The sequence below is a fragment of the Suncus etruscus genome, chromosome 7, assembly GCF_024139225.1.
Source record: "Suncus etruscus isolate mSunEtr1 chromosome 7, mSunEtr1.pri.cur, whole genome shotgun sequence".
In the NCBI taxonomy this organism is placed as follows: Eukaryota; Metazoa; Chordata; class Mammalia; order Eulipotyphla; family Soricidae; genus Suncus; species Suncus etruscus.
In genome coordinates, this window is record NC_064854.1 from 38,357,064 (window position 1) to 38,378,757 (window position 21,694).

At 45.8% G+C, this 21,694-nt stretch overlaps 1 protein-coding gene and 2 non-coding genes across 5 annotated transcripts in view; 1 reads left to right on the forward strand and 2 right to left on the reverse strand.

Annotated features, from left to right (window-relative positions):
• Positions 1-5,572: 5,572 nt before the first annotated feature.
• LOC126015057 (U6 spliceosomal RNA) lies at positions 5,573-5,679 on the reverse strand. Its single transcript, XR_007497960.1, has one exon. It is a non-coding gene; the product is annotated as a U6 spliceosomal RNA (small nuclear RNA).
• A 5,626-nt stretch (positions 5,680-11,305) lies between these two features.
• The window catches only part of CREM (cAMP responsive element modulator), a 94,905-nt gene continuing 84,516 nt past the window's right edge, over positions 11,306-21,694 (forward strand). For 2 of the 3 annotated variants that reach the window (XM_049776561.1, XM_049776562.1), the window contains exon 1: positions 11,307-11,338. The gene's annotated coding sequence lies outside the window, so the exon portion shown is untranslated. Of the gene's footprint in view, positions 11,339-21,694 lie in introns of all 3 variants that reach the window. The other variant, XM_049776559.1, reaches the window with a different exon arrangement.
• Positions 19,209-19,315, reverse strand: LOC126015072 (U6 spliceosomal RNA). The gene has a single exon (XR_007497973.1). It is a non-coding gene; the product is annotated as a U6 spliceosomal RNA (small nuclear RNA).

Here is a 21,694-nt window from a genome sequence, read left to right on the forward strand (position 1 = left end):
CGCCACCTCACCAGCCCCGAGCCCAAATCTTTTAAGGGGTTTATGTTATAATTAAGCTTTGAGATTAGTTTCACTTTTTTTTTAATTAAAAGATTATCAAGTACTGATGATGATGATGATGATGATGATGATGATGATGATGAAGATGATGTTTGGGGGCCATAACCTAGTGGTACTCAGGGTTTACTTTTGCTTTGTACTCAGGGATTACACCCAGCAGAACCTGGAGAAATGTGTGTATGTGTGTGTTGCATTATGCATGTGTGTATTTTGAGCCTGATCTAGTTGGTGCTCAGGACTTACTCCTTTCTCTTGGGTCACTCTTGTGATGGATGGGAAACCATATGCGCGGTAACCAGTGATCATACTGGGGTTGACTACGTTGACTTCCATCAATTTGGAATTCTTATAAAAAGCAAATTTGAAGTCCCTTCCTTTGGGAAGCAACTCACAGTGGGCCAAGCCCAGGTATGTCTTTTCAACAAACTTTTCAGAGTACTGCAATAAGGTATAGAAATCAACATGTAGAAGACAAAAAGTCTAAGAATGGAACTATTAAGTATAAATCCATGATCATGAAGGCCTTTTGACTAATAAGATCTGAAGTAAATTCCCTGCTGTCTTAATTAAACTTTTATGCTTTAAAAATATGTAGCATGGGGGCCGGAGAGATAGCATGGAGGTAAGGCGTTTGCAGAAAGTCATTGGTTCAAATCCCGGCATCCCATATGGTCCCCCGAGCCTGCCAGGAGCGATATTTGAGCGTGGAGTCAGAAGTAACCCCTGAGTGCTGCCGGGTGTGACCCAATAACCAAAAAAAAAAAAAAAATGTATCATGGGCGGGGGGCGGAGCGGTGGCACAAGTGGTAGGGCATTTGCCTTTCATGCACTAGCCTAGGACAGACCTCGGTTCAATCCCCCAGAGTCCCATATGGTCCCCCAAGCCAAGAGCAATTTCTAAGCACACAGCCAAAAGTAATCCCTGAGTATCACCAGGTGTGGCCTAAAAAAGAAAAAAAAATGTAGCATGGGGCCAGAGAGATAGTACAGTGGTAGGGCGGTTCCTTGCACATAGTCATCCAGTTCAGATGGTGGTTCGAATCCTGGCATCCCATATGGTCCCCTGTGCCTGCCAGGAGCAATTTCTGAGCACAGAGCTAGAAGTAACCCTGAACTCCACCAGGTGTGACCCAAAAACCAAAACTAAAATAAAATAAAACAAAATAAAAATATGCAGCACATATAGTAGAAGTTTCAAGGGTCTACCAAAAAGAAACATGTCGCCTTTCTATCTCAGTTCCTTTAATTTCTGGTCTTAGTCAGTGTAAAATTTTAAGAAATGATATCACTGGAGCCATGACTGGGGAAAAATGAATCAAGCAGAAATACTTAGAAGAAACTATGCTCGAGAAAAAGATGGCCTCAATTATACTGGCATAAATGAGAACAAGGAGGAAATGATGAATGCAAATACCCACAGGTAAAAGCAATAACAACTTGTCATTTTCTGAGGGACTAGACTAAGGCAAGCACTTCAAATTATTTGTTAAATGGAACTTGAATGATATAAAGAAAAGAATAACTGAAATGACTTCAGGGTTTAGAGGCAGGATGAGTGGAAGCTGAAAAACTGCCATTAACATTGCTGAAACAAAAATTCAAGGTTTGAGTATAGAGAGGGAAGATGATATATGTCATTTGGAATTTAATGGATCAGAAAGGATAAGCAAGGTCATGCAAGTGGAAAATTCTTTGGTATAGTCTAGACTTTACTAAAAGAAAATTAAGATGACAAAGGAAGACAATATATGAGTGGTCTAAGGGCATATGGTTTAGAATTCTTGTATTAGGGGAGCAAAGAAAATGAAGGACTTCATGAGAATCAAGTGTCAGAGAATTTCATGCAAGAAACAAGATGTAGGAATAATTGGTAGTGTCAGAAAAGAAAACGGAGTCAAAGAGAATGAAGAGGGGGAAAAACAACCAGCTTTGTAATCAGAAAGGGAAGGCAAAAATCAGCCATAACCTAAGAAGTGAGTAGGTAATGAAGAAATGAATACAGCAATGCTTTCTATTCTTTTTTTGTTTTGTTTTGGGTCCATATCTGGTGATGCTCAGGGGTTACTCCTGGCTATGCACTCAGAAATTGCTCCTGGCTTGGGGAACCATATGGGACGCTGGGGTCCATCCTAGGCTAGCTCACACAAGGCAGATAGATGCCTTGCGGCCTGTGCCACCACTCCAGCAATGATTTCAATTCTTTTTTTTTTTTTTTAGTATATATCTTTATTTAAACACCTTGATTACAAATATGATTGTAGTTGGGTTATCTAGAAAGGCTTTCCACTTCCTTCCCTGAGCAGCGTTGGTGGTATAGTGGTGAGCATAGCTGCTTTCCACTTCCTTCCCTCATTCTTTCACATTGTTATGATAGTAGTCAGTGTAGTTATTTCTCTAACTGCAATCACCACTCTTTATGGTGAGCTTCATGTCGTGATCTGGACCTTCCAGCCCTCCTCTGTCTCTGAGGATTATTGCAAGAACGTCTTCTATTTTTCTTAAAACCCATAGAAGAGACTATTCTGTGTCTATCTCTCTCCTTCTGACTTATTTCACTCAGCATAATAGATTCCATGTCCATCCATGTATAGGAAAATTTCATGACTTCATCTCTCCTGACAGCTGCATAATATTCCATTGTGTATATGTACCACAGTTTCTTTAGCCATTCATCTGTTGAAGGGCATCTTGGTTATTTCCAAAGTCTGGCTATTGTAAATAGCACAGCAATGAGTATAGGTGTGAGGAAGGGATTTTTGTATTATATATTTTTTTTTTTTTTTTGGTTTTTGGGCCACACCCATTTGACGCTCAGGGGTTACTCCTGGCTATGCGCTCAGAAATCGCCCCTGGCTTGGGGGGGGACCATATGGGACGCCGGGGGATCGAACTGCGGTCCTTCCTTGGCTAGCGCTTGCAAGGCAGACACCTTACCTCCAGCGCCACCTACCCGGCCCCTGTATTATATTTTTGTGTTCCTAGGGTATATCCCTAGCAGTGGTATAGCTGGATTATATGGGAGCACAATTTGCAGGTTTTGGAGGAATCTCTATATCGCTTTCCATAAAGGTTGGACTAGATGGCATTCCCACCAGCAGTGAAAAAGAGTTCCTTTCTCTCCACATCCCTGTCAGCACTGCTTGTTCTCATTCTTTGTGATGTGCGCCAATCTCTGTGGCATGAGATGGTACCTCAGAGTTGTTTTGATTTGCATCTCATTGATGATTAGTGATGTGGAGCATTTTTCATGTGCCTTTTGGACAATTGTATTTCTTTTTTGACAAAGTGTCTGTTCATTTCTTCTCCCCATTTTTTTTTTTTTTTTTGGTTTTTGGGCCACACCCTGTGACACTCAGGGGTTACTCCTGGCTATGCGCTCAGAAATTGCTCCTGGCTTCTTGGGGGACCATATGGGGCACCGGGGGATCGAACCGCAGTCCGTCCTAGGCTAGCGCAGGCAAGGCAGGCACCTTACCTCCAGCGCCACCGCCCGGCCCCCTTCTTCTCCCCATTTTTGATGGATTAGATTTTTTTTCTTGTAAAGTTCTGTCTGTGCCTTGTATATTTTGGATATTAGCCCCTTATCTGATGGGTATTGGGTGAATAGTTTCTGCCACTCAGTGGTTGACTCTTGTATCCTGGGCACTATTTCCTTTGAGGTGCAGAAGCTTCTCAGCTCAATATATTCCCATCTGTTTATCTCTGCTTCCACTCATTTGGAGAGTGCTGTAGGAGTGTTTTATCTATGTGTTGTTCTATATACCTTATGGTTTCAGGTCCGATATCAAGGTCTTTATCCATTTGGATTTTACCTTCATACAAGGTGTTAGCTGGGGGTGCTTTCAATTCTTAAGAAAGCTGACAGGGGCCGGAGAGATAGCATGGAGGTAAGGCGTTTGCTTCACATGCAGAAGGTCAGTGGTTTGAATCCCGGCATCCCATATGGTCCCCCGAGCCTGCCAGGGGTGATTTCTGAGTGTAGAGCCAGAAGTAACCACTGAGCGCTGCTGGGTGTGACCCAAAAAACAAACAAAAAAAAAGAAAGAAAGAAAGAAAGAAAAGAAAAAGAAAAGAAAGCTGACAGGGGCTGGATCGATAGCAGCAGTAAAGTGTTAGCCTTACACACAGCCAACCTGGGACTGATCTGAGTTTGATACTCAGCATCCCATATAGTCCCCCAAGCCTGCCAGGAGTGATTTCAGAGTATAGAGCCAGGAGTGAACCCTGAGCGCCACCGAGTGAGGCCCAGAAAACAAATAAAAAGAGCTGATAGAGGATAGCAAGAGATGGAAGGCTAAATATGGGCAAAGAAAAAGGGAAGTGGGCATGCACACCTTTAGAGTGGTTGGCAATTTTGTGGTCTTGAGGAGAGGTAGCATCAAAAAAATTCAAGAAAAAAGTTTCAAGGAGAAACTAGAAATACTTTTTTTTTTTTTTTTTTTTGGTTTTTTGGGCCACACCCGGTGACGCTCAGGGGTTACTCCTGGCTATGCACTCAGAAGTCACTCCTGGCTTGGGGGACCATATGGGACACCGGGGATCGAACCACGGTCCATCCTAGGCTAGCGCAGGCAAGGCAGGCACCTTACCTCTAGCGCCACCGCCCGGCCCCTAATATATATTTTTTGTGGTTTTTGGGTCACACCCGGCAGTGCTCAGGGGTTACTTCTGGCTCCATGCTCAGAAATTGCTCCTGGCAGGCATGGGGGACCATATGGGACGCCGGGATTCGAACCAATGGCCTTCTACATGAAAGGCAAATGCTTTACCTCCATGCTATCTCTCCAGCCCCTAGAAATACTTTTGCCTTTGCAAGGGGAGGACTCAAGAGGAAGAAAGAAATTCAACATGATAGTTGATCATTACTATAGGACTTTTGTTGGAAAGAAATGATCTATGGTATCTCATAATTGAATTTATAATAGAAAAAATACCCTTTTCCTGATTAAGAGAGGAAGGAATTGTTAGAGATAGATTATATTTTCATGCCAGGGATAGAATCCATGTTCTCACAAGACAAGCAAGTGCAAGACATGCGAGACATGCCTCACAAGACATGCAAGACAAGCAAGTGCTCTACTACTGAGCTATGTCCCTGACCTGGGACATAAAGATTCATTTTTACAGGGTAAGGGTATTCCCAAGCAATTCACATGGCGTCACTTCCTGCTCTGCTATACGTGGTCAATTGAGTGGACAAATGAATGCATGAATCCAGCAACTCAATGTATATAATTCTATTGCCTGCAAATAGTTTGACTTCATCTTTTCCTATTTGGATTCCTTTGATTCCCTTCTCTTGTCTGATTGCTATTGATAAGACTTCTAAAACTATGTTGAATACGAAGAGTGGAGACAGTGGACAGCCTTGCCTGGTTCCTGACTTTAGTGAAATGCTTTCAGTTTTTCGCCATTAATGATAATGTTGGCTGTGGGCTTCTTATAGATAGCTGAGAACCTTCCTGAGGAAGGTTCCTTCCATTCTTATTTTGCTGAGTGTTTTATTTTTTTTTTAAATATGGAATGCTTCACGAATTTGCATGTCATCCTTGCGCAGGGGCCATGCTAATCTTCTCTGTATCGTTCCAATTTTAGTATATGTGCTGCCGAAGCAAGCACTGAGTGTTTTCATCATGAAGGGGTGTTGGATTTTGTAAAACGCCTTACCTCCATGCTATCTCTCTGGCCCTTATCTATCTATCTATCTATCTATCTATCTATCTATCTATCTATCTATCTATCTATCTATCTATCTATCTATCTATCTATCTATCTATCTATCTATCTATCTATATTTGGTCACACCCGGCAGTGCTCAGGGTTTACTCCTGGCTCCATGCTCAGAAATCGCTCCTGGCAGGCTTGGGGGACCATATGGGACGCTGGGATTCAAACTGATGACCTTCTGCATGAAAGGCCTTACCTCCATGCTATCTCTCTGGCCCCTATTTATTTACTTATTTATTGGGATGCTGGGATTCGAACCACCGTTCTTCTGCATGCAAGGCAAACACCCTACCTCCATGCCATCTCTCCGACCCCGAGCTATTTTTTAATTTTTGGAGAGGGGTCACACCTGGCAGCACTCAGGGGTGACTCCTGGCTCTATGCTCAGAAATCGCTCCTGGCAGGCTCAGGGGACCATATGGGATGCCGGGATTCAAACCACTGTCCTTCTGCATGCAAGGCAAATGCCCTACCTCCATATTATCTCTCTGGCCCTACAATGAATTTTTTTTTTTTTGGTTTTTGGGTTACACCTGGCAGTACTCAGGGATTACTCCTGGCTCTATGCTCAGAAATTACCCCTGGCAGGCACAGGGGACCATATGGGATGCCGAGATTCGAACCACCGTCCTTCTGCATGAAAGTCAAGCGCCTTACCTCCATGCTATCTCTCCGGCCACTACAATGAATTATTATACTAAATTTCAGACTATTCTATAACCATGCTGTTCTTCTATACCCCTGATATCTCATTTAAAACGGTTATTACCTCAGGTCATAGTATAGAGAATAGGGCACTTGCTTTGAACAAAGCCAACCTGGGTTTGATATCCAGCATACTATATTGTTCTCTGAGCACTGCCAGGAATAATTCCTGAGTGCAAAGCCAGGAATAACTCCTGAGCATTACAGGGAGTGCCCCCTCCCCAAAAGTTAATACCTAATTTATTTTTTTGGGGGGGTGGTATGGGGATTAAATCCAGGTCTTCTCCATATAAAGCAATTTACAGTCCCATTCCTGTTCCTTATAAGTGTACTATAATTGGTCTTTATCATAAGTAAAAATATGACAAAGTAAAAAAAGAAGTTACAGGCAAAAAGTTATTGGTTTGCAAATAATGACCAAGAGACAGGAAGTTATTTGTCTCAGCAACTCATTCCTTTTGAAATTCTTCACCATGTGAAGGCAGAATGATGACTGCCCAAAGGTGCTAAATCTTTTTTTGGGGGGGGGGCACACCCAGCAGTGCTCAGGGGTCACTCCTGGCTGTCTGCTCAGAAATAGCTCCTGGCAGGCACAGGGGACCATATGGGGCCCCAGGATTCGAACCAACCACCCTTGGTCCTGGATCAGCTGCTTGCAAGGCAAATGCTGCTGTGCTCTCTCTCCAGGCCCCAAAGGTGCTAAATCTTAATAGCTCAAGTTTAGGTTAGGTGACATGGCAAAGGGACAGTAATACTGTAGGTAGAAATGATTGCTAATTGACTCTGAGTTGGGTACTCATCTTGAAATGTCTGGGTAGGCCCAATGTAATGAGGACTCTTTAAAATAATTACAGCTAATGTGTTTACAATGACTGTTATGGTTTTGGGGTAATTACCTCACCATGACAGTGGCGAAAAACCAGCCCCCCTTAATCTCCCCAATCTTGCTCTCAGTTTGTAGTTCAGTATCAAAAGTTTTTTTTTTTTTTTTGGTTTTTGGGCCACACCCTGTGACGCTCAGGGGTTACTCCTGGCTATGCGCTCAGAAGTTGCTCCTGGCTTCTTGGGGGACCATATGGGACGCCGGGGGATCGAACCGCGGTCCGTCCTAGGCTAGCGCAGGCAAGGCAGGCACCTTACCTCCAGCGCCACCGCCCGGCCCCAGTATCAAAAGTTTAAGAATTGATTTGGAGGGCCCGGAGAGATAGCACAGCGGCGTTTGCCTTGCAAGCAGCCGATCCAGAACCAAAGGTAGTTGGTTCGAATCCCGGTGTCCCATATGGTCCCCCGTGCCTGCCAGGAGCTATTTCTGAGCAGACAGCCAGGAGTAACTCCTGAGCACTGGCGGGTGTGGCCCAAAAACCAAAAAAAGAATTGATTTGGAGGTATTGGACAGCCTGGAGTTGCTCAGAAGAGTGTATCATATATAGTGGTGATTTGAAACCAGGGTCAGTGGCTTGCAAGTAAGGGCCTTACCTTTAATACTGTCTCTACATCCATTGATATACTGTCAAAAGGTCTTAAAGATCTAAAAGGCAGGACAGTGAAGCAGATGTTACTATTGCTTGCTTTGGAGATGGAGAAGTGCCATTAGCTGTGGAATATGGGTGGCCTCTAAAAGCTAGAAAAGGCAATGCAATTCGTGTTTACTGGAGCCAACACTATGATTTTAACAGTGAGCTGCATGTGGACTTTTGATCTATGCAACCGTAAATAAAAATGTTGTTCTAGGATGACAATTTGTTCTAATAGCAATAGAAAGTGATATACATTTCCTGCTAATTCCTGACTTTTCCCTTCCTACTCCATGTAATGGATCTTATGTTCTTAAGATCAGGTTACTCTTCCCAGTTCTCAAAACAGAATTTACCAGGGCCAGAGGGATAGCCTGGAGGTAAAGTGTTTGCCTTGCATTCAGAAGGCCAGTGGTTCGAATCCTGGTATCCCATATGGTCCGTCCCCCCCCCCCCCGCCAGCCTGCCAGGAGTGATTTCTGAGCAGAGTCAGGAGTAACCCCTGAGTGCTTCCTGGTGTGACACCCCCCAAAAAAGAACATTTATATCTTTTTTTTAATTACTTTATCACTCATATTTCATCTGGAGGTCTTCGCCTAAGATTCACAGAAAACATACTAAAAAAATGTCAGAATAAACAAGATGAATATTAGGGGCTGAATTAAATGACAATCTCCTATATGTCAACTTGCAGATAAAAATCCATTGATTCAGTAGCCAACCTTGACCATGACTGGCATGATTTATTCAGGGTTTAGTAATCCAGACTTTCGTCGTCATTTTTCTTCTCCTCCTTTTTCCTTCTAATGCTAAAATGAACTGTTATTTATAAGGAAATATTTTGTTTTCTAGTTGCCCCCATCCCACTAACACATTTTGTTTGTCTTTTGGGTCACACATGGAGGTGCTCAGGGCCTAATCCTGTTTTTGTGCACAGGGATCACTCTTGGCAGGGGTGGGGGAGGACTATATGGAGTACTGGGGACCCAACCCAGGTGGATCAAGTGCAAGGTAAGTGCCCTATTTGCTGTACTACCATTCTGGTCTCTAAAACTTAAACTTTTTTTTCTTTTTTTTTTTTACCATTTAATTAAATCTTACCACTATTCTTTAAGGGACAGAGATAGGTAGGGTACAGTAAAGAAAACTGTTTCTGAGTGAAGCTAAGATACTTCCAGGTACAATCTTCAGTGGTAAGTCTTATCTATGAGACTCCAAGATATATCCAACCCCTCCAGCTACCACAGATGCAGCAAATGGTTTAATACTTCTAATATAACACCCAAGTAGGAAACGCTGTGGGCAAAACCACCCACATATCCCCAAGCTTCATTGAGTACCCAGGGATCCTTTAATCCTCGCATAAAGAGCTTCTCCTGGACAATCTCTAACGGTATATCTTCCATCATCAACTGTTTATAATCTGAAGTTTTATTTTCCTCTGTCCATGCCCATGTGCCATTTCTCAGCAATCTGACCTTCAGAGCACTCAAATTCCTAAAACTTAACTTTCAAAGTGGCTAATATTCATAAGTAAATAAGAGGTGACAGAGCTACAGTACATTATTGGGAAGTTCTGAACTCTGCCTATATAGTTTAATCCTCTGCTAGGATGCAGTTCATAAAGCTTAATATTAATAGCTCACTCTGGCCGTATGTAGCTTAAATCAGGTCAGGAATTTTTCCCACTCAGCCAGGTTTCTAATATTCTATCCAGCTTCCCTTTTCCATTTGCATCACGCTGCAATGTTTTGAATCTTTCTCTTCAATGTATCCTTGACAGAGGTTTCCAGAAGAACACTTCCCCGAGGACCTTTGGGTTGGGTTTCAGATCACTGGAAGCTGCTTTTCCAGAATAAAAGAAGCGATTCTCAGGCTAACAGCCCATCTTGCTGTGGGTCTCTCTCCGATTTAATCTGGAGGGTGCACAAATAAGATTCTTTGCAGGGACCAGAGAGATAGCATGGAGGTAAGGCGTTTGCCTTTCATGCAGAAGGTCATCAGTTCGAATCCAGCTTCCAATATGGTCCCCCGTGCCTGCCAGGAGTGATTTCTGAGCATGGAGCAAGGAGTTTCCCCTAAGCACTGCCGGGTGTGGCCCAAAAACCACACACACACAGACACACACAGACACACACACACACAGACACACACACACACACACACACACACACACACACACACACAGCAAAACAAATAAGATTCCTTGCTGACAGTAAATGACGTTCCTCTTCCTGGGAAACCCAGTGTCTAGTTGAATTCATGAAATAAAATGAGATGAAAACTCCTCCCTGGGCTCAGGAGTTGGTTTCTGCCTTCTTCATCACAAGTACCGATGTTTCGTGGCAACACTACGCACAGACAAGGTCACTGTGGGTGACAGGGGTTGCAAGTTAGGGTTCAAGAATAGGGCTTGGGGAACCAGTCGGGGCTCGAGGACGTTTGTGTGTTTTTATTTGGGGGCCACACCCGTTGACGCTGAGGGCTTCCTCCTGGCTCTGCGCTCCGAAATCGCTCCTGGCTTGAGGGATGCTATGGGCCGCCTTGGGGAATCGAACCGCGGTCTGTCCTAGTTTAGCCCGTGCAAGGCAAACGCCCTATCGCTTGCGCCACCGCTCCGTTCCTCTCCAGCAGGTTCTGAACCAGAGGAGGAGGAAGCCCGAGGCCCCGTGAAGACGTGCGCCACAGGAAGCAACGGCCGATGTAAGGCAGCCAAAGAGAAAAGAAAAGTCCACCATAGACCACCTCAAGTTAGCAACCGGTGGGGCTACCTCAGGCGCATGCGCACGCGAAGCCACAACCGCTTCCGGCTTCCCCGAAGGCCCCGCCCCCGGGCTCCGTCTTCCCGCTTCCCTCCACGTAGCCCCGCCCCTCGTTCCCCTTTTGCGGGCGAAGCCCCGCCCTCTTCCCCACCAACCTCCCCGCCCCCGCCCCGTAGCCACGCCTCCCGTTCCATTTAATTGTTGGGATTGTCCGCGCCGCACTCCCGCGGGCGGCCGGCAGGGGGCGGAGTTCGAGCTTGGAGCGTTTCCCCGCGCCGGGCGGGCGTCCCTCGGAGGAGGAGGAGGAGGAGGCGGAGGCGGCGGCGAGGGGGAGGGGAGGGCGGGGCGCGCGGACGAGAAGGCGGCGGCGGGCCGAGCGAGGCGCGACTGCGAGCGAGCGAGCGAGGGCCGGCGGGGCCAGCGCAGCTGACGTGGGGCACGACGTGAGAGGCGCCCGCGCCCGGCGGCTGGCTGGCTGGCTGGGCGGGCGGCTTGGAGGCCGCCGGCGTCTCCTCCCTCCGCGCGCCCGTAAGCAGTGACGAGGCCGCTACGTCAATCCCGAAGCGGCGGGTAAGTGGCGGCGCGCCGAGCCAGGGAGCCCACAGGCGGAGGAGCCGGCGAGGCGAGGCGAGGCGACGCGAGGCGACGTGAGGCGACGCGGCGCGACGTCGCGGCGTCTGCGCCCTGGAGGCGGGGCCGAGCGCGGTCCGGTTGGGACCGGCCGGGACCGGCGCGTCGGCGCGGCTTCGCGGGGGAGGCGCTTGCGTTGCCCACCGCAGCGCCGCGGTCCGCCAAACCGGATCCCGCCGCCCCGAGCTGGCCGTCCCCGGCTGCTGCCGACGCGGCCCTTCGCCGCGGGCTCAGTTGGGCCCGACGCTGCCCGAGCGCCCCGACGGCTCCCGTGCGCTCTCCTGGGGAAAGCGTGGGTTCGCCTTGCGCGCAACCCACACCATTGGCGACGGCGCTTCGGATCCCGCCATCCCCTACGGTCCCCCTGAGCTGAGCGCCGCCGGCTGGGACCCCAAAACCAACAAGAAAAAGAAACTGAGGGCCCGGAGAGAGAGCACAGCGGCGTTTGCCTTGCAAGCAGCCGATCCAGGACCCAAGGTGGTTGGTTCGAATCCCGGTGTCCCATAGGGTCCCTGTGCCTGCCAGGAGCTATTTCTGAGCGGATAGCCAGGAGGAACCCCTGAGCTCCGCCGGGTGTCCCCCCCCCCTCAAAAAAAAAAGAAACTGAAAGGAGGGGGGACTCCGTGCTCCAAGGATCTAGATTTTTTTTTCTTTTTTGGTTTTTGGTTTTGGGGTCCCACCAGCAGCGCTCAGCCCAGGGGATTCCGATCCTGGCTCGAAGCTCCGAAATCGCTCCTGGCAGGCTCCAAAGGGGGTCCCTATGGGATGGATGCCGGGATTCGAACCGCCGTCCTTCTGCATGCAAGGCAATCGCCTTGCCTCCATGCTCTCTCTCTCTCCGGCTTCAGGATCTGGCTTTTGGTTTCCCCGAGCACCTTTGCCCCAGTTTTGTTTTGTTTTGTTTTCTTTGCGCCCTCGGTGCAGACGGGGACTCACTAAATGTTTTCAGCCGCCCCAATCCGAAATCGCGAGTGCGGTGGACGTTCGCTGTTGTAGAGTCCTCTCGGTCCCCAGCCGGGACTTGACAGCGCCAAGACGTTTCTTATAAAGGCTGCGAAGAAGGAAGAGTTCCCCGGCTGCTCCTTGAGATTCCTTTATGCTTTTTTTTGGGGTGGGGGCGGGGGGTCTTAAAAATCTTGAGGCCGGAGCGGTGGCGCAGAGCGGTAGGGCATTTGCCTTGCCCGCGCTAGTCTAAGGATGGACCACGGTTCGATCCCATATGGTCCCCCAAGCCAGGAGAGATTTCTGAGCGCTTAGCCGGGAGTAATGTCACCTGGTGTGGCCCAAAAGTTAAAAACCAAAAATAAAGGGGGGTCGGGGATGAACCTTGCAAGGATCTCAGGACCTAGGAGGCACGATTAGACTTAGTACTTGAACCAGCTGTCTCTGTTCCAGGTAGACTGGGAAACTTTGTCTCAAATCACACATTTCCTGCACCGTGTTGGGTCAAGCAGCTGTTAGTTTGCATTAGATTTTCAGAACTACTGACTTTCAACGTCCATCCGAAGGGCACCCTAAACCTGAAAGAGCCCTTTTCCGACCTACGTGGCTTTAAGCAAACTTCCTTTTGGGGAAGGGGGGGCACCTTTATTTGCCCCCAGTCTCGTGGGATTGCGACCATCTCCCCTTGAGATGGATATATCATTTAGGTGGAGTGATGGAGGTTCAGTGTGAAAATTGTATTAGATATCATTAACGAGCCAGTCAATTCCCTCTGCCCTACCCCACATTCGCTTTTTCTCAGTAGTTTTTGAATAACAAACTTGAATAAGTACTAGAAGTCTTAAATCCTTTAAAGTTTTTTTTTTTTTTTTTAAGAAAGCAGTTATAGGAGCTGGAGCGATGGCCCAGCGGTCGGGCATTTGCCTTGCACCCGGCTGACCCAGGACAGATCGCAGTTCTGTCCCCCAGCGTCCCATGTGGTCCCCACAAGCCAGGAGCCATTTCTGAGCACATAGCCAGAGGAGTGTCACCGGGTGTGGCCCAAAAATCCAAAAAATGATTGCAATTTATAATGTTTTGACTAATCCATGCCCCTTGTTAAAAATTGATGTCTAAGGAACTACTAATCCAAACACAACTTTAAAAAGACAGTAACAGGTTTTGCTCCTAAGTCAGTAAACACTAAAATATTGTTATAATAAGTTGATCATTCCAGAGACATTTTGGTGTATCTGTAAATCTATCAATGTCCGTAGATGCCTTCCATGACTCAAGGTGATCCTTTGGATGAGAGTGAAATGACAATGACACTGATGTTTTGTGTGCTTATTTTTTAAGTGTATGAATAAATTTTTATTGAACGTATAAACACTGTGGAGCTCTTTAGTCTTTTTGTTTTTGCATTGCCCCCACAGGTTTATGACATTTGCTTTTACTGAGGATTTTATAGACTCCAGACTCCATTAACTAATGTCCTGTCAACGAGGGCCTTTTCATGATAGAAAAAAAATGAAATCTTGTTTAGGATGAAGACCAGGTCATGAAAAGTAGGGAGGTATTGCTAATTATTAACGTGTATAAGGATCATGACTGAACCTTTGCCAGTATAAATATGAATTTCCAATCTTGTTTTCCCCAACTTAATAATAGTCTTAGTAAAGTGTTGGGCCAGAAGGTTGAGCCAGATATATTGTTGCAATGGACAGTCTACTGGAAAACTCACAAATGCCCTGTTCTAGTTACTTTTTTTTTTTTTTTTTTTTTGCGCGGGGGTGGGGGTTTGGGCCACACCTGACAGCGCTCAGTGCTTACTCCTGGATCTTTGCTTCTGACATGCTGGGGATCAAACCAGGCTTGGTCCCAGGTCAGCTGTGTGCAAGGCAAACTTTCTACACCTGTGCTAGCGCTCTTATTCCTCCAGACTTTTAAAATACTTTTAAAAAAGGGGCCGGAGAGATAGCATGGAGGTAAGGCGTTTGCCTTTCATGCAGAAGGTCATCAGTTCGAATCCCGGCGTCCCATATGGTCCCCCGTGCCTGCCAGGAGCAATTTCTGAGCATAGAGCCAGGAGTAACCCCTGAGCACTGCCGGGTGTGACCCAAAAACCACAAAAAAAAAAAAAATACTTTTAAAAGACAAAGGGCCGGCGAGGTGGCGCTAGAGGTAAGGTGTCTGCCTTGCAAGCGCTAGCCAAGGAAGGACCGCGGTTCGATCCCCCAGCGTCCCATATGGTCCCCCCAAGCCAGGGGCAATTCCTGAGCGCTTAGCCAGGAGTAACCCCTGAGCATCAAACGGGTGTGGCCCGAAAAACCAAAAAAAAAAAAAAAAAGAAATATATTTTGGGCCCGGAGAGGTAGCACAGCGTCATTTGCCTTGCAAGCAGCCGATCCAGGACCTAAGGTGGTTGGTTCGAATCCCGGTGTCCCATATGGTCCCCCGTGCCTGCCAGGAGCTATTTCTGAGCAGACAGCCAGGAGTAACCCCTGAGCACCACCGGGTGTGGCCCAAAAACCAAAAAAAAAGGGGCCGGGCGGTGGCGCTAGAAGTAAGGTGCCTGCCTTGCCTGTGCTAGCCTCAGACGGACCTCGGTTCGATCCCCCGGCGTCCCATATGGTCCCCCAAGCCAGGAGCGACTTCTGAGCGCATAGCCAGGAGTAACCCCTGAGTGTCACCGGGTGTGGCCCAAAAACCAAAAAAAAAAAAAAAAAAAAGGACAAAACAATACGAATAGCTAACAACCGAATCATTAAAGATGTGTAATAGGCATTAGTTATTAAGCCTGAAGTGTCTTTGAAATTATTTTTTTCTTATTGAATGGATGGATTCTAAATATAAATATCAACTTTGAAAAGTTATTGCTTACTGAAGGTGAGCACACAGTGATTATGGGGCCGGGTAGGTGGCGCTGGAGGTAAGGTGTCTGCCTTGCAAGCGCTAGCCAAGGAAGGACCGCGGTTCGATCCCCCGGCGTCCCATATGGTCCCCCCAAGCCAGGGGCGATTTCTGAGCACATAGCCAGGAGTAACCCCTGAGCGTCAAACGGGTGTGGCCCAAAAACCAAAAAAAAAAAAAAAAAAAATGGGATTTCATGGAAAGTTTCTCCATTTCACATGGGCAGAAGTGATTTTTTTTGTTTGTTTTTGTTTTTGTTTTGGGTCACACCTGGCAGTGCTCAGGGGTTACTCCTGGCTCCACGCTCAGAAATCTATCCTGGCAGGCACCGGGGACCATATGAGACACCGGGATTCGAACCAATGACCTTCTGCATGAAAGGCAACACCTTACCTCCATGCTATCTCTCCGACCCCAGAAGTGATTTTTTTTGTTTTTGTTTTTTTTTGTTTTTGTTTTTTGGGCCACACCCTGTGACGCTCAGGGGTTACTCCTGGCTATGCGCTCAGAAGTTGCTCCTGGCTTCTTGGGGGACCATATGGGACGCCGGGGGATCGAACCGCGGTCCATCCTAGGCTAGCGCAGGCAAGGCAGGCACCTTACCTCCAGTGCCACCGCCCGGCCCCAGAAGTGATTTTTTTTAAGTGGAGCTCATGGTCTAGGAGGAAATATCTTAAATCATTTTTGCTAATTGCTAAATGAATACGGTTATGTTTTACCATGACAGTAGCACAATAGGGTGCTATTCATTTTTATTTTTATGTTTTGAGTTTTTGGGCCACGACTAGTGGTGCTCAGGGCTTCCTCCTGGTTCTACTCTAAGATCAGGCTGGGGAGACTTTATGTGATGCTGGGGATCAAACCTGGGTTGGCCACATGCAAGGCAAGTCCCTCACATGCTGTTCTATCTCTCTCTGGTTCTAAATGTACTGTTCTTAAAAGTATATGATTTCACATGGAATTTTCTTTTTTTTTAATAAGTAGAATATTCACTCGACTGAGAATGAGGGAAAAGGAAGAGATTGGTTGGTGGGACTTACCTTCATATTATTCATGAACACATCTTTTTTTGGGGGGGGGCACACCGGCGTTGCTCAGGGGTTACTCCTGGCCGTCTGCTCAGAAATAGCTCCTGGCAGGCACGGGGGACCATATGGGACACCGGGATTCGAACCAACCACCTTTGGTCCTGGATCGGCTGCTTGCAAGGCAAACGCTGCTGTGCTATCTCTCCGGGCCCTCATGAACACATCTTAAGTCTTACGGGTATAAACCTTGATAGCTATGTTAAACGCAACCAGTATTTTGTATATATTCTGACTGACTTGAGTGCAAGACAAAATTACTGTCTATGTGAATGTGAAACAACTTGGAGAAAAAGCACCAGCTAGGAAGTGACTTGGAGTTTTGGTTAAAGACTTTAAAAACTATTAAGTGAGGATTGTTGCCCTCCAAGTAAACATTTACTAGCAACTTTGTTTTTGTTTTCGAGTCACACCTGACAGTGCTCAGGGCTTACCCTTGGCTCTCTTCTCAGGGATCACTCCTGGCAAGCTCTGGGTTCCTATTTGGTGCCAAGTTTTGAACTTGGGTTGGCTGCATGCAAGGCCAACTGCTATATTATTACTCTTGTGTAAGGCTCAAGTTTCACAGTTCTCTCCATACACAGGAATACAAACAAACCAATCGGCAAAATATAACCTTGTGAAATTTTAACCGTAAAGGATTTATGTAATTTGAATATAGTACTTTGAGAAAATTTATAAAACAAGCTCTTGTTTCCTCAGTTACCTTAGTGAAGTTTTTTCTCCTTAAACACAGCCAACTTAAAATGAGGACTTTTCTTACCATTTTAATGCTCATAATCTCTAGCAGCCTGAGTTGGATCATAGATAGCACACAGATGCTTTTTTTGGTGGAGCTGTTTTTTTTAAACTGGGATTTATATTCTAGCACTGATAATGATGAAAGTGCCCTCCTCTCGAATTGGGCAAGTCTATCACATATAGAGAAGTTTGCCACTGTAAATGGGCAGTGAGAATGAATAGGATGTTTTTTTTCTTAAAGGGGGCGAGAGAGAGAGGGGGGGGGAGAAAGAGAGAGAGAAGAAGTGAGGGGAGAGAGAGAGAAAGGGAGAGAGAAGGAGAGAGGGAGAGGAGAGAGAGAGAGAGAGAGAGAGAGAGAGAGCGAGGGAGAGAGGGAGAGAGGGAGAGAGGGAGAGAGGAGAGAGAGAGCCCTTAAAGTATTTGCTTTGCATGTTTCCAGGTCTTCCTTAACCCTGAAGTCTTCTAGAAATACCTCAGCTCAAAGCCAGGAATAAGCCCTGGAACCTCCAACTGTGGCCCCAGCATCTTGGGGAAGGGTGCTTGTTTTGCACATGGCTGACCCAGGTTGGAGTGATCCCCGGATCCCATATGGTCCCCCTTTAACCCCCTACATACTATATGGACCCCATGCACTGCCATGAGTAATTTCTGAGTGCTGAGTATCCCCAAGCATTGCTGGGTATAACCCCTCCCCCCAAGATATCAGTTTTGTTTCAAAACTTGTACGAAAAATAGGATCAATCCTGGATCAATCCAGGTAAGTGTGTAGTTGTTGAAATTTCTCTTAATTTTAATTCCAAATGTCTTATCTACTCTTCCTAGGTTTACTAATTTGTAATCAGTGGAGTTACATTTAATGATATTCAAAAGGCAGTAATTATGTTACTGAGAAAAGAACATTTTCCCCTTCCCAACCCCTCCACCCCCCACCACCCCTGGCAGTGACTACTTAAACAAATACCGTATTTATTCGAGTATAACGCACACCCATGTATGACGCGCACCCCTAATATTCGATTAAAAATCAGTATAAAATTTTGTTTCACACTAAGCATTGTAATTGACAAAAACACGTTGTTGAACACGTGCAGCCATGATACATTTATTGACAACATAAACTGGTGTAAACACAATACCGAAATAAAATGACTGGTAACTATTAATTTAAAATGCTTCAAAGTCAGATTCATCATCAGATACACTGAAGAGTTGTTCCCATTCTTCTCGAGTTAATTTTTCATCAGTGGCCTAGTTCGCAGGAACATCTGTTTCTCCAGTTTCTTCTCTTTCTTCTGAGTCTGAATTCCACAGCAGGTCGTCTTCTGTGCCATCCATTTGATTGCTGATGCCTGTCTTCCAAAAACTCTTGATGATCATTTCTTTTGGTATGTCTTCCCATGATGTTTTTTTTGTTTTTGTTTTTTTTGTTTTTGGGTCTCATCCGGCAGTGCTCAGGGGTTACTCCTGGCTCCATGCTCAGAAGTCGCTCCTCGCAAGCACGGGGGACCATATGGGACGCCGGGATTCGAACCAATGACCTTCTGCATGAAAGGTAAATGCCTTACCTCCATGCTATCTCTCAGGCCCCTTCCCATGATGTTTTAACCCAGGATGTCAGATAGGCCAGGTTTCTTAAGGTTTTTTTTTTTTTCTTCGCCCACGCGTACAGTGGCGGCTGCAACCTGGAAAAACCGCATTGCGAACTCACAGTTTGCCTGTGCCCTCATTGGACTGGCCGTCACTGTCACCCCACCCCAGCCCTCGTTTATAATGCGCATCCAAACTTTGATTTCTTTTGGTAGAAAAATTTGTGCACGTTATACTCGAATAAATACGGTAGCTTTCCCAAAGATGTTAAATGGCTAGGGTGGAGAATGGGCTTCATTTCTTCCTAATCTCTTTTAGAATAGAATTTAAGAATACTTCTTACCTGGTTGTAAAAAGTAGGCACCAGGTAGAGAGTGAATTAAAAAAGGAAAAGCTGTTTTAATAGTCATTTGGCAATCTTGGTTAAGAATTAAGATTTCTTGGCCAGAAAGAAAGTACAACTGGTAAAGCGTTTGTCTTGCAAGCCTCTGACCCAATGCTGGTTCAATCCCAGCATTGTTTATGGTTCCTTGAGCCAAGTATGATTCTTTTTTTTTTTTTTTTTAAATATGGAACGCTTCACGAATTTGCGTGTCATCCTTGCGCAAGGGCCATGCTAATCTTCTCTGTATCGTTCCAATTTTAGTATATGTGCTGCCGAAGCGAGCACCAAGTATGATTCTTGAGCTCAGAGCCAGGAATAAGCCCCAAGTACCATTTGGCCCCCAAATAAACTAGATTTTTCTCCACCTTTTTTGTTTGTTTGTTTTGAGGCCACTATCAAAGGTGTCAGGCTTATTCCTGGCTCTGATCACTCCTGACGCTGCTCTGGGAATCATGGGATGCTGGGGAGAGGACCTGTGTTTGTATGCAAGACAAGTGCCCTACCCACTACTATCCGCTCCCCCCTAGATTTTTTTTCTCAAAAAGATTTCTTAAAGCAGGTATCTGAAGCAGATTTTATGGAGTGGAATCTGTGTTGGAGAACTCAATTTGGGGGCTGGAGAAACAGCACAGCAGTAGGGCATTTGCCTATCATGCTGCTGACCCAGGACAGACCCGGGTTTGATTCCCAGCATCCCATATGGTTCCCCCAGCCTGCCAGGAGTGATTACTGAGCACAGAGCCTGGAGTAACCCCTGAGCACAGCTGGGTGTGGCCCCAAAACAAAACAAAAAAAGAAACTCAATTTTGTGTAGTATAGTTCATATTCAGAATACCAAACATGTTATTTACAAGTGTTTCAAAAACTATTTACAAAAACTGCTCCTGGTAACTTTTTTTAAAAAAAAATACAGAAATGTATATTGTTATTTGGAAGTTCTAATTTCACAGTGATTACAAAACTAGAAACGTGGTGTAATTTCCTGTTAGGCAACCCTCTCACTTTTTGTTTCCTGTAGTTGTCTCCTCAATGCCCAGAGCTCACAGGTACATCCATGGCGGCTTCGGGTGTGTATGGCTCTTTGGAATGATTTCTCTAGCCAGAAAAAGCTTCTCGAAGTTTTTTCATCCAGGCGGTTGAGCACAGCAACCTTATTGACTATGTGCTTCAAACTTCTTTATCTTTTAAATCTTTTGCTAGTTTTTTACCCTGTGGTTGAACAGTCCCAACTTTTTATACTATGAGCTTTAAACTTTCCTTATCTTTCATATCTTGTTGTTGCCACCTAATTTATGTAACTTATGACTATCCCCCACTCTCCTAAAGCAATAAAACCTTGTTTCATCCCTTATGTTATAAGATGAACTCGGGGCGGAGAGATAACATAAAGGTAGTGCGTTGCCTTGCATGCAGAAGGAGGTGGTTCGAATCCCAGCATCTCATGGTCCCCTGAGCCTGCCGGGAGCAATTTCTGAGCATAGAGCCAGGAGTAATCCCTGAGCGCTGCCGAGTGTGACCAAAAGGCAAAAAAAAAAAAAAAAAAAAAAAAAAAGATGAACTCTGTTTCAGAATCAAAGGACTATATTCTGGGACCAAAGAGATAGTACAGTGATATAGGCATTTGCCTTGTACTCAGTCAACCTGGTTTTTTCCCCCAGGTACCCAGGTGATTCCTGAGCACAGAGCCAGGAGTAAGACCTGAACACAGCAGGGCTTGCACCACTACCAAAATAAAAATCTATATATTTAATCAATTCCATTTTAAGCATCTTAGAAAACTTGTATTATGACTCTTTCTGATGTTCAGGTACAGGATGCTAGAGTCACCCATATCCAGCTATTAAGAATTATCTAGGAAATAAAAGATTTGAGGTGAGGTCAGTCTTATTAAAAGCACATTGGATGGGCTAGAGGTGCCTGAGTACAGTGTGTAGGGTGTTTGCCTTGCACATAGCTGACCCAGGTTTGAGTCCCAGTATCCCATATGGTTCTCTGAGCCTAACAGAAGTAACTTTCTTTTTTTTTTTTTTTTTTTTTTTTTTTTGGTTTTTGGGTCACACCCGGCAGTGCTCAGGGGTTATTCCTGGCTCCAGGCTCAGAAATTGCTCCTGGCAGGCACGGGGGACCATATGGGACGCCGGGATTCGAACCGATGACCTCCTGCATGATAGGCAAACGCTTTACCTCCATGCTATCTCTCCGGCCCCTACAGAAGTAATTTTCGAGTGCAGAGCCAGGAGTGACTCCTGAGCACCACTGTATGTAGTCCAAAAACAAAAAGGAATAAAGCGCTTGGAGTTTTGGACTGAGGTATGCATAGTAAAGTGAGACCTATTTTGTGAATCCTCACAGGATAATATTGAGACAGGGAAATTAATGGAATGGAAAGGAACTGGGATATATTAAGGTTGAAATAATTTAATTAAAAATTTTATTAAGCTTTTGCCAGGCATCTTAAATTGTAATGCTCAGAAATTTATTTTTATTTATTTATTTTATGGAGTGTGAAGAGCACTCCAAGTAGAGCCATCTTTGGCAATTCTCACCCTACTGTGCAGCCTGACAGTTCAGTGTTTGGGCCACGCCAGGCTTCGAACCACTGTCCTTCTGCATGCAAGGCAAATGCCCCATCACTGTGCTATCTCTTTGGCCCCATATACCAAT